Source organism: Haematobia irritans, chromosome 2, assembly GCF_050003625.1.
Source record: "Haematobia irritans isolate KBUSLIRL chromosome 2, ASM5000362v1, whole genome shotgun sequence".
Taxonomy (NCBI): domain Eukaryota; kingdom Metazoa; phylum Arthropoda; class Insecta; order Diptera; family Muscidae; genus Haematobia; species Haematobia irritans.
Window position 1 is genome coordinate 100,006,637 of NC_134398.1, and position 12,343 is coordinate 100,018,979.

The window sequence follows — 12,343 nt, forward strand, 5'->3', positions numbered from 1 at the left end:
GGTTATTCTGAAATTAAATATTTGTTTTTTAAAAATATTACATTGGTTTCCAAAAAATTTGATTAAAGAAATACTAAAAGAAGGTATTAAAAACCTGTAATTTTGATGATAAAAAGGTCATAAAAACGTAAATATTCTAGTTGAAAGAAAGCCAATTTTTAAATGAAAACTTACCAATTCTCTATTTTTTAAATTTGTTCGAATCCATCTGGAGTTGCTCTGAAATTAAATATTGCTTTTACAACAAAGAAAAACATTAAACTGGTTTCCAAAAAAATGAATTAACAAATAATAATATACATAACAAATATTCTTTTTAAAAGAAAGTCTTATTAAAAAATACTTACCAATTTATGAATAACTATATGCTGAGATATAACAAAAATTTTCCAAATTCATGTGGAATTGAATATTAATTTTTTACATTGAAAAATAAAAAGTTCAATACACTTTCAATTTCAACATATTTTCCTAAATATTCTTAATAACTTTTTTCTAAACTACCGAAAAAATATTAATAACTTTCATTTAAAATGTTTAATAAACAAACACCAATATATGTCTCAAAAATCCAAAATATTCCATGCCTTTATATTCCCTTGTTGCATACCTACACGGATGAAAAAGACTGTTTTTCATATGTTTGGCTATAAACATTATATGTTTGGAACACAATTTTTTAAACACAATATTTTTGAGTGCAAGCATATAATGTGCATAAACTAGCATAACATGTTTGGGACATATATGTTAATATGTTAGAACATATTATGTTTGGGACATAAAATGTTTTTAAATATAATATGCTTGGATGCAAACATATATTAATTTAGAAATAGCCTATAAACATATATGTGTTTAGTAGCTTGGAGCGCTATTTAACAGGGAGCGATATTGAATTAAGTTGGTGGTTGTTGCTTGTTATTACAAAATTAACATTTTATTTTTCCTTGGGCAATTGATCAGCTACTTCTTTGATCCTTACAAACTGTGTGGTCCGCTGTTCGAATCCCCGTCCGGCAAAAGGTAAAATTAAAATAAAAAAATCATACAATTGAATAATTTCTTCTAAATACAATGTTTGTATTACAGAAAAAGGTGCTAAGAACAAAAAAATCTCGTGGAAGTGAGAAAGATGTGGGGGAATATACAATTGGGCAGAAACAAAATTTTGAGCATTCAGGTCGAAAACCTATGTTGTTAGCAACTATATTACCTGTTTTTTTTCATAATTCATTATGATTGTAAATATATAAATAAATAAATAAAATTTTGAGCACAATATTGTTTGGGAGAATTTTTTTAAGCATATAATATTTTTGGGTGCAAAATGCTTCCAAACATATTATATGTTCACATAATAACATATTGTTTTTTGGAAGACAACATTATTGAATTTGGATGCAAAAATACAAAATGTTTGGAAATTGACTACCCAAACATATATTGTTTAGACCAATATGCTTTCAAACATATTATATATTGGAAGAGATCAAACATATAAATGTTTGGGCAATAGCCAAAAATGTATATGCTTGAAGCAAAATATGTTTGGGAGTATATGTTACAGAAGCGATTTTTTGTGAGCGTGTACTTAAAAGATGCAACAGCCCAGGCCAACGCCAACTATACAACTGAAGCATGCCAAACAAAACCAAGCAAAGCCAAAACATTACTACAACAACAAAAACACATGTGCCTTTATTGAAAACAACACCTCATCCAGCCAAATAAACCATCCGCGAATAACAAACACACACACAAACCACTAAATGAACAAAAATAAAAACAACCCTACGCTCATGTATACACAACAAAACACAAGTAACATCATATTTACATTAATCACATTCCACTATGCCGATAAAGATCCCTGTACTATGTATGCATTAGTTCATCGCATCTGCTGACAATTTACTCTAAGAATAATATTCGTAGAGACACGTCAGTTTAAGAACGATGAAACGTTTAACTTAAAATTTGCAAAATTTTCATGAAATGTTATCTACCATTTTTGACGAAAATGTCTATAAATTTAATTACATGTGAACTAAAAATATTTCATTGGGTAATTTTTTACCAACAATTATTAACTATAGGAATTGTCAGTAAGAAATTGCTATCCACTTTCAAGTTCATTTTTCGTAAAAAAATATTTTCTCATACAAAAAAATCTTATAGTAAATTGCACTTATTATTTAGAAAATACTTTACATTTCACAAGTAGTTTTATAGCATGACAAACGAATTTTTAACTACCAGTTAAGAAATTTTGTAAGGAAATTTCCATCGTATTTTGTAGGCCATGAACTAAACGATTGCAACTTAGAATTTGTAAAATTTCCTTTCGAGTAGTTAATTTTCGTTGAAGATACGAAAAATGAACTAAAATTCTGGAAAATTATTGTAATAAATTATTGTAAAAATTTTATTAAATTTACGAGACACTTTTTTTCTGTGTAGTTGGATGGTTTTTGTATGTCGCTTGCGACTCTAATTAAAGAAAGTTTGCATTAGTAAACATTAATAATGCTAAAAAAAGTATTGTATTTACCTATACTTCGCAATATTCACAGAAATAATTTCTTCGGTAGTCATTTTATCTCAGAAATATTGTTATTTACAAGCCATATGAAAAAAATAAACTACTAAGGTGACCAATTATTATTGGTCGCAACGGCTACATGTCATATGTTACGGCGATGTGATAGTTAATACCATAATAATACCGGATGTAAATGATTTGATATAAAGTGGAATCAAAATTGAAAGGTAACATGAACCAATCTATTAATACCAAACGGTAATTGCCACGTACCGCTGTTTTTCTACCAGTGTAGAAGAAATTATTCGATTTTATATTTTTTTTAAATTTTCAATTTTTGGCAGCCACGATTAAACAATTTATTTAACAGAAACATACATTTAGTTGGGCACCATGGAGCAATAGTTAGTACGTCTGCCTTGCATACCAAGGGTCGTGGGTCCGATCCCTGCTTCGTAAAATGTGTCGTATTAAATACTTAAAGCCAGAAAAGAATAGTCGTTGATATAAACGAAATAGACTGTGTTTTTGGTTCAAAAATATTTTTTTATTGAAAAACTGAAAATTTTGTAACAAACGAATTTTTTTTGGTGATAAAAGTTTAAAATTTTAAAAGATATTCAAAAAACTAACAAAAGCAAAACGTTTTCGGTACACGTTTTTAAACGTTTTTTGTCTTTGCGTGTAACATAGATATGTAGCCGTGCAACAAATTATAATTGGTCGCCTTGGTAGTTTATTTTATTCATTGTAAACATCAATATTTTGGGATAACATGACTACAGAAAACATTAATTTTGTGAATATAGCGAAGTATAGGTATGAATAATATTTTTAGCATTATTAATGTTTACTAATGCGAGCTTTCCTTAACCAAATGCGCAAGTGTCATAGAAAAAGCATTCAAATACCAAAACAGACGAATTGAGGGGTGCAGTGCTTGAGGTGTGATATAGAGCTGAATTGAAAGAAAACCTTTGTATTAAATGAACTAAAGAAACAAAGCCATTTTACGTGTGTTTTATTAAACTAAATATGCATTACCATAATTAATACCGGGTTGGTATTAAACTGTTTTGGTATTGACAGTAATACCCAAAGACAATAGAAAAGAAGAAGATGGGAAATTGGTTGTTGAGAACATCAAACCATTGACGGCGCTAGGTCCCTACACTGAAAAAAATATTTATGTGATATTAAAGATTACGCAACCTAAATTTTAGGATGCGAAATTTACAAAATATTAAGGACAAATTTCTTTGAAATATTGAAATTTTAATTAAAATAAAGTATATAATCTTTGCTTCAAAATTTTTTTCATTAAATTTAGGACACAAATTTTGTAAATGTTCGTCCCTCCGTTCAAGTCGCATGTCTTTGAACTAAGGCTAATTTTCCTTAAAGTAAAGAAACACATTTTTTATTTAAAGAAATTGTCCCTAAATTAATTGAAATATTGAAGCCTTAGATTTAACATAAGAACGCTTCAAATATAGGCTAAGACTTATTTTGATTTAATTTTAATTTTATTGGTCCTAGATTTAAAGCCAGATAGGTCGCTAAAAATTTCTTTATTTTAAAGAAGGCACATCCTTGGCTCGGAATCAATACCAAAATCTTTAAGGGAAGGTCAAAATCTTTGGATCCAAGTTTTTTTGAGTTTACTTGTCGTTTACGCGTTTGGTTCGACACATTAAAATACAAATATAAAGAAATTAAGAGTTCGAAATAACTTGGAATAAGTGAGAAAATTTAATTTTTTATTTATTGCACAAAATTTAAAAAATTAAGTTTTTCATTAAAAAAATGCAAATAAAAGAAATTACAAACATGTATGGACCTAGAGCCGTCAATGCAACATTTGGTACTGTGTGAAAATAAATACGTATTTAAAACCCTAGACACAAACCAACTGTAGTAGATTAGGGTAAAAAAAATTTGGATTTTTCCGAAAAACAGATTTTTTGGAAAAACTACTCGGAATTTTAAGTTAAAACAACAGGAACAATTCCAAGGATACACCTTACATAACGGTTTATTTAATTTGGAAATATATTAACCACCGTAAGAGATATGTGGTGAGACATTTGGGAATGGGAGGAGACCCATATCTCTGGAACGGGATATCCTACCAGGACTACCTAACCGGCCGTGCTTAGTCCTATTAAATACCTATCGAACAAGTTATAGCATATATCAAGATTTGATTTTTAAGACACCAAATACGCTCTTTTAATTTCTGTATTTATTATCCTAAATTTCTGGAGAGGATCAGTGGCCATATCTCAGGAACGAAGATAGCCTCTGACTTAAAATTTATGACAAATTAATGTGCTTGGAACACCCTTCAATCACAGGGTAAAAATTTGGTGATGTGATTTTGTATAACTCCAAAATTGTTCCTTCAATATTGCTTATTTTACCTATGAATTTTCGGAGGGGGAATGCGTCCTGCATGTGTGGGGCACATCCTGCCGATATAACTCCCACACAAATTCATACTCCTAGAGTTGCCCTTTCGATCAAAAGACACAGCGAATTTATTTTGAGACTGCTCCACCTCCTCATCAATATGACCATTTTTTAAATCAAAAAATACAAAACTGAAGACAAGCAAAGCAGAAAAATTTCGCACAAGATGATTGGCCAGGAGCTGTGCTAATACCAACGGAACGGGATGTCCTCCAAACATGGCATAACAACCATTCTAAAGCAACAAGAATTATCTATATGGATTAACGCCACCTTATCCCAGAATTGGGTTTAGTTACTCAGATACGTTCAAATACAGCCAATAATATGCTGGATTTCTGCCCGGGAGCAGTGACCATATCTTTGGAGCGAATAATCCTGCCAACATGAGATGACCACTGTTGTATAGTACTGGGAAGCAGCTTTCCAGAATAGTGTCACTTTGTTCCAGAATTGATTTTGGTATACCCAAATACGCCTGTTCAAATGTGGCCAATTTCATACCGGATTCTGGCCAGGAGCAGTGGACTTATCTCTGGAGATAATAATCCTGCCAACATGAGATAACCACTGTTGTATAGTACTGGGAAGCAGCTTTCCAGAATGGTGTAATTTTATTCCAGAATTGATTTTGGTATACCCAAATACGCCTGTTCAAATGTGGCCAATTTCATACCGGATTCTGGCCGGGAGCAGTGACCATATCTTTGGAGCGAATAATCCTGCCAACATGAGATAACCACTGTTGTATAGTACTGGGAAGCAGCTTTCCAGAATGGTGTCACTTTGTTCCAGAATTGATTTTGGTATACCCAAATACGCCTATTCAAATTTGGAATCAATTGTAATAGATTAGTGTAAGAGAAATTTTGTGTTTTTGCAAAAGAGTACCACTAAAGAAAAACTATTTTGAATTTAAATAAAATTTTGCAAGAACAGTATCGCTTATGTAACAATTTTGTTCTTTCTTAAATATATTGTCTAAAACTAAAGTAATGGTGGAAAATATTTGGCACCGGACGTATAGAAACTCTGAAACCCTTTTCCTGATTATTTTAACGTTATTTCAAACACAGAGTTCGTATGTGCAGATGTTGAAATGATTTACACTTTTTTCAAATTTTATTAATAGTGTTTAAAACCCAAAAGCCTTGACCATAAACAGGGCAGCAAAACTACTAATATTTAGATCTAGTTTGAAAATAGTCATAACACAATAATTTTATATGTGATACAAAAGATTGATATTATTCACAACTTGTGTGAATGAAATGCATGGGTTAAATATAGATATACACCCAAAAGAAAGTGAACGCCCCGTGGAAGAAAATGTAGGTTTATTTTAGAAAATTTTAACTAAAATAATTTTCTAAGTGCAACATGTTACAAATAAGTTAATACTTTTTGTCAAATTGAAGAAAAATTATTTTAAATAATTAATTTTTTTCTGTAATTTAAAAAAAAAAATCCTATGTTGAAAGAAAAAATTGGATTTAAAAATTGTTAAAATGTCTTTAGCGCTGTACGAAGTTAGTAAAATTTATTCATTTGAGAGACTTATGAACTCAATTTTAGCAAACTTCTGCCATTTGAGGAAAATATGAACTAATTTATTTTTTAGTAAAATTGTGCACTGTATTTGTATACAACTTTTTCTCTTATTTTTAGTTCACGTCATTAAAGTTAGCAAAAAATTATTCAAATAAGGAACATTTACTCATATTGTGCAAAATTTAACTTAAATCAATTAATCTTCATGAATTAAAATAAAGTTCAGTTGGCATTAGAGCCCCTTTTTTCTGGGTGTAGTTTTAACAAATTTTAAATTCAAGAATATTATAAAATCGCTCAATGGCAACACTATGCCAAAATGCAATGATAGAGTCAAGAGAAACATATGCTTAACCTTTTAAAGCGCAAGAGAGCCAATGTCGTAACTCCGTTACTATTTCAATTTTTAGAAAAGGAGCGAAAACTCAATACACACACATAGTCGATCGTTATTATTTCTTGTAGTCGTTTAGTTGAGTTTTTTGTTGGAGTGTTCGTTAAATTTGCGATGGCCTAGAATGTTAAACGTTTGGCGTAGTTTTTCTTTATTCAACAGATGCGAGTTCAAGTCCACGTTCGGTTGATGTTTTTATTTATCTTTGATTCTTGTTTTTTTTTTTTTGTTTTTATGAAAAATATTAATGCAATACAAACGGATTGACAAATTTAGTATACCCCCATCATATGATGGGGGTTTAAAAAAATGTATATGCGTACACATATATGTATGTATATGTATAAATATTAGAGGTCTGCACAATTCCATTTGTAAATGCAGAGTACACGTGTACTTGCTAAATGAGTACATCTATTTGAGAGAGTCGCAAAACAATTGGTACACATTTTAATGAACACCAAAAGCCACGAGTAACTTCTTGTTGCTACTCTGATGTCTTCACTACCAACAAACACATATTCCTCTTTCTCTCTTATTGAAGTGTACTCAGAGTGATCACGTCGAGTATGTTGCGAGAACAAAACTTCATAGAGTACTCCATGTACCACGTGCAGTTTCATAAATACAAGAAAGCAGTTAGTCTCCATAATATATGTTTTCGGATTGATATAAACAACGGCAAACGTTAAGGTAAGTGTGTGACATACATAAATATATGAAATATGTGGCATACATACATATCTATGATTAATAATAATGGAAAGTTTTGCTTCGCACATAACTGAGAAATACTTGTGGTACCACGTGAAGTGAAGAGAATCCATGTTGTACTTTTTCTCAAGTACTTACATTTTTATTGTTCCTTTTTTTCGGAACACATATGGTTTCGGATAAGTACTTGGTGGTATTTGACAAGCAAGTGTTCTCTTCGCTTCACTACTTGCGCTCTGAGAGAAAGACAGCGTATGTACTATATTCGACAGCGAATTGCATACATGTAGTGAAAAGTTATTCGATGCAGACCTCTAATAAATATAGTCAAAAGTGGGCTCGAACACATATCTCCATAACAAAATGAGACTGTACCGAACAACAATTGCAAGTCTTCACGCTTATGTATGTTTGTTTTCGTTTCCACCCCAAAATCCATTTCTCAAAAATTGAAATAGTAACGGGATTAAGTTATTTGGTTCTCTTTGTTTTTTAAAGAGTTAAATGTGTTTTTTCTATTTGCTCGCACGTTAAATATTCTAGTATTGCCAATGTTCTTTTTAATAGACACCATAATATTTATTAGATTTATCTAGTTAAATTACAATAGAAATGCGGAACTGAATTCAAGAATAAAACTTATTACTAAATGAATAACAATGAATTTGCACATAGGTGACTCGAAAATAAAGTGGTTGCAATTATATTTTTTGGTTTGGTTCCACGAGAATTTTTCCAATTAAAATCTTAATTGAGTTTTAAAAATATTCAATTAAAAATTGAATTGAATCAACAAATTTTTTAATTGAAATGAAAATCAATCGCTCAAATTGATAGTATCAATTAATTTTTTAATTGATACTACCATTTCTGTGATTGAAGACATTTCAATTAAAAAATTAATTGGATCAATTAATTTCGTGATTGAATCAGATTTTTTTTTTTGTGTGTAAGAATGCCTACAATAAGAGCAGTGAACGCACCAGGGCATTAAAGTCAACTTAACATTATTTTAGTGCATGAAAACTATTATGTTTTAAGGTGGGTACTAAGTTCGAGTTTAGCCTCTAATGCTTAGTACTAAGTTCGTTTCTGCAAAAACGGATATCTTCTTATATCACCGTAAATAGGGTCGCAAAACCAGGGATGTTAACGTATTTATGCGAAATAATATACCTGCCTATTTTTTCGCGCGAAAACGTGATCTTAGTACTAGGCTTAAAGTGAAAGCTAAATCAGGAAAAAGGCATAATATTTTACATATTTTTTACAAATTTTATTATAACTTGGTGGGGAATAGCCCAAAGTAAATTTTCAAAAAGTTTGTATTCCTTAAAATGGATTACGAAAGAAAAGTAATCGTGAAAAAATGACGAATTTAGCGGCTAAACTCGAACTTAATGCCCACCTTTAGTTTCCCCAATATGAGAAAATTATTTAAATTTAATTAGATTAATTAAATTTGTGCATATTTATGAACTACAAAAGAAAAGTTACACTTAAACTGAGTACTATGTTCAGTTTTCAGGTTGAAAACCAGCTTGTTTTCACGGTTACTTTTTTAAATTAACTAAATTATACATATAAAATGGTTCACAATCAATTCTTTGAATCTTTTCCATTCATTATTTCACAAGACTTTACAAAATATAATGAGTTTTGTTGAAAAATTGGAGATTTGGTGAAAAATTCGAACACCTTAATGAAAAAGTTACACAAATGAAAAATTTCGTATTTTTCAGAAAAAAAAATAAAATTTTCTAAAATTTTGTAAATTTTGCCACAAATGCGTCAATCATAAACTTCGTTAAAGACATTTATTCCTTCAAAAAGAAATGTATGAATTTCTGGAATATGTCAAAAATTATTTACGTATTTGTGTCATATTGTATTCTATTCAACTTTTTCTTTTAAATAAAATTATGTATATGAAATTTATGTACAATGAAAACTCTATCAGAATAAACATGTGCTTATGTTATATTTTGTTATGTATCCAAATAAAAAAATTTTGGAAACATAAGATACGTTTACGATTTCCAATATTTAAACTATTCCCAATAAACACAGGATGAGCGTTTTTCAAATGCAACAATTTTTCAGTTTGAGGGTAAATATAATTTTCAACATAAATTCAACTTGACTTGAAATAGCTCATCTTCAATACATCTTCAAATTGTTGGCGAATTACTTCCCATTTGCCAAAATGTTGACGAAATCTTTGAAAAGGTGTTGAAGATAATATGAGAAAACTTTGACAAAACACTACCCTAAAATGCAACGAAAAACCATGTGGTTTTCAATACTTATTTGTGCAACGAAGTTCGTGGTCAATTGCAAGAAATAAAAAAATGGAAAATTTTAGACAAATAACCAAATAGTTTATAAAAATAGGTAAGCGAAAATAAAAAATGAAATAAAACTTTAAGGAAGTCACTAAATGTATATCTCTTTGCAGAAAACTAAAATTATGGATTCTACGTTCTTGAAAACATTAATAAGCTGACCGGTGAAAAAAATGGTGGACAATTAACTGGAACTGTTTCAAATAGTTTATAATAATTGGTACGCCAATATGAAAAATTAAATCAACACTTTAGAGAAGTCACTAAATTTAAATCTCTTTGCAGAAAACTAAAATCTTTGGATGCTACATTCTTGCAAACATTAAGAAGCTAAGCAATGAAAAATGAGTGGCTTATCGACAATAAAAAGTTTCCAGAAACATTACAAGTGCAACCAATTAAAATTGTTAAAAACAACAAATTGTTGAAATCAAAAAACTTCTGGATGAAAATGTGCAGCACATCGTCAGTTTAATTCATATGCTATTATCAGTTTAAAATGGATATTTTGTGAATTCCTTCTGCTGGAAATCAATTCTAACACGCGGTCCAGTACGTTCCTAATTTCAAATTACCCGCATGTTAATAAATTTTAATGCTGTTTTATGACACCAAAAGGAAGGAAAACGAATTATCAATGCAAAAGTGTTTAAGATATTTAAAGTTTTGTTGTTTGTTTTTATTTTGTTCTTATTTGTTGATATGTTTAAAAAGATTATTATTTATCAATTGGTATTGTAGTGTATTATGTAGTGTAGTGTATTATTATATATTTTATTTTGATGAAAATGAATAAATTATACAAAATTCATAGAATTTTGGCTTTGACTTTCAATTTGAAGTGGGGATATCATTCATACAAATTTAGGTTGAAAAGTATTTGCAACGATGTTAATTTTGAATTTGACTAGCATCGAAAATTGTTTGACAAATTATTGAGTAGCGATGCATTTCAATTTGAGGATAACACTTGAGATATTATTTCTAATGTGTTGAATTTCACTGTTGAGGGTAATGTCTGTTTTTTGTTGAGAACGCGATTTTCTCAACAATTTCTCAACTTGAATATTACCCTAATCCTTTGAAAAAATGTTTGAAAAATTGTTGAAATTTAGCATTTTTCAAACGTTTGTGTTTATTGGGTTGCTGAATGATGAGTTTTATTGGTCTAAAAAAAAACGTTGTGGTACTTTTCAATAAGTGAAAGGGTAACACTGGTGCACTTGTTAGTGTGTATGGAAAAACTATAAAACTATTCTTTGATGTAAAAGTTAACATTGAAAAAGTTTACATTACTTAAAAAAAAAACGCTAAAACGTATAAAAAATATACACGTTGACAATACATCGTGAGAATATTTACTTTAATTTTAACCGTCGAGGCGATAAAGTATTTCTGTGAATAAAAAATGAAGTTGTGCGAAATGTGCAAAACAAGGACGGAGGTATAATTATAGCATTTTGCCGCCCTTTACCAAATCTACATTTTAATGCGAATGCCAACCTAGTAGAATAAATATACTTTATCTTTGCTAATGAAACTAATATTGTAATATTATTTATGTAGTTGTTTTGTATAGGACTTCTATTATTATTCAACAAAATTTCATTAGCAAAATAAGGTATGCATTTTTTATGGGCAATGGTAATTTCGCACGACATTCGACAAATCTGTGGCGTCTGAACGGCACATAGTAAATATTTGATTGTCCAAAATTTTGTCTCTTTAAGTTGGCAACACTTTTCACATGATTGTAACCTAGGGCACAAATATGCAAAGATAATCGAATTCTATTGCAAAACACCAAAAAGCTCAAAAAATATATATTTATTTCAAGTATTCTACATAAAAAGCCAAAAATACAAGTAATTGAATTTTATATTTATAATTGAATTTTATATAGAATAATAGAAGTCCTATACAAAACAACTACATAAACAATATTACAATATTAGTTTCATTAGCAAAGATAAAGTATATTTATTCTACTATGTTGGCATTCGCATTAAAATGTAGGGTTGGTAAAGGGCGGCAAAATTATACCTCCGTCCTTGTTTTGCACATTGGATATATTGAAATGTTACAAAACAAAAAAGGGCGGCATGGTGCTCTATATTGCCATCCTTGTCTTTTACGCTTAAAATTATATTAAACTTCACACAGTATCAAAAGCGCGCAATTTTAATAATCTTCTTCTTACTTGGCATCTACACCGTGTATGAACTCTAGTGACAATAGTTCTGTTCGCGAACATTGTTAGCAAAAATGATTGAGTAGAAATATGAAGCTTTCAACAATATATATATAAAATTTTTTAAATAA

At 29.7% G+C, this 12,343-nt stretch overlaps 1 long non-coding RNA gene across 1 annotated transcript; it reads left to right on the forward strand.

The window, feature by feature from the left end:
* The first annotated feature begins 9,737 nt into the window (after positions 1-9,737).
* Positions 9,738-10,568, forward strand: LOC142223487 (uncharacterized). Its single transcript, XR_012718755.1, has 3 exons — positions 9,738-10,070; positions 10,135-10,241; positions 10,307-10,568. It is a non-coding gene; the product is annotated as an uncharacterized LOC142223487 (long non-coding RNA).
* The last annotated feature ends 1,775 nt before the right edge of the window (positions 10,569-12,343 follow it).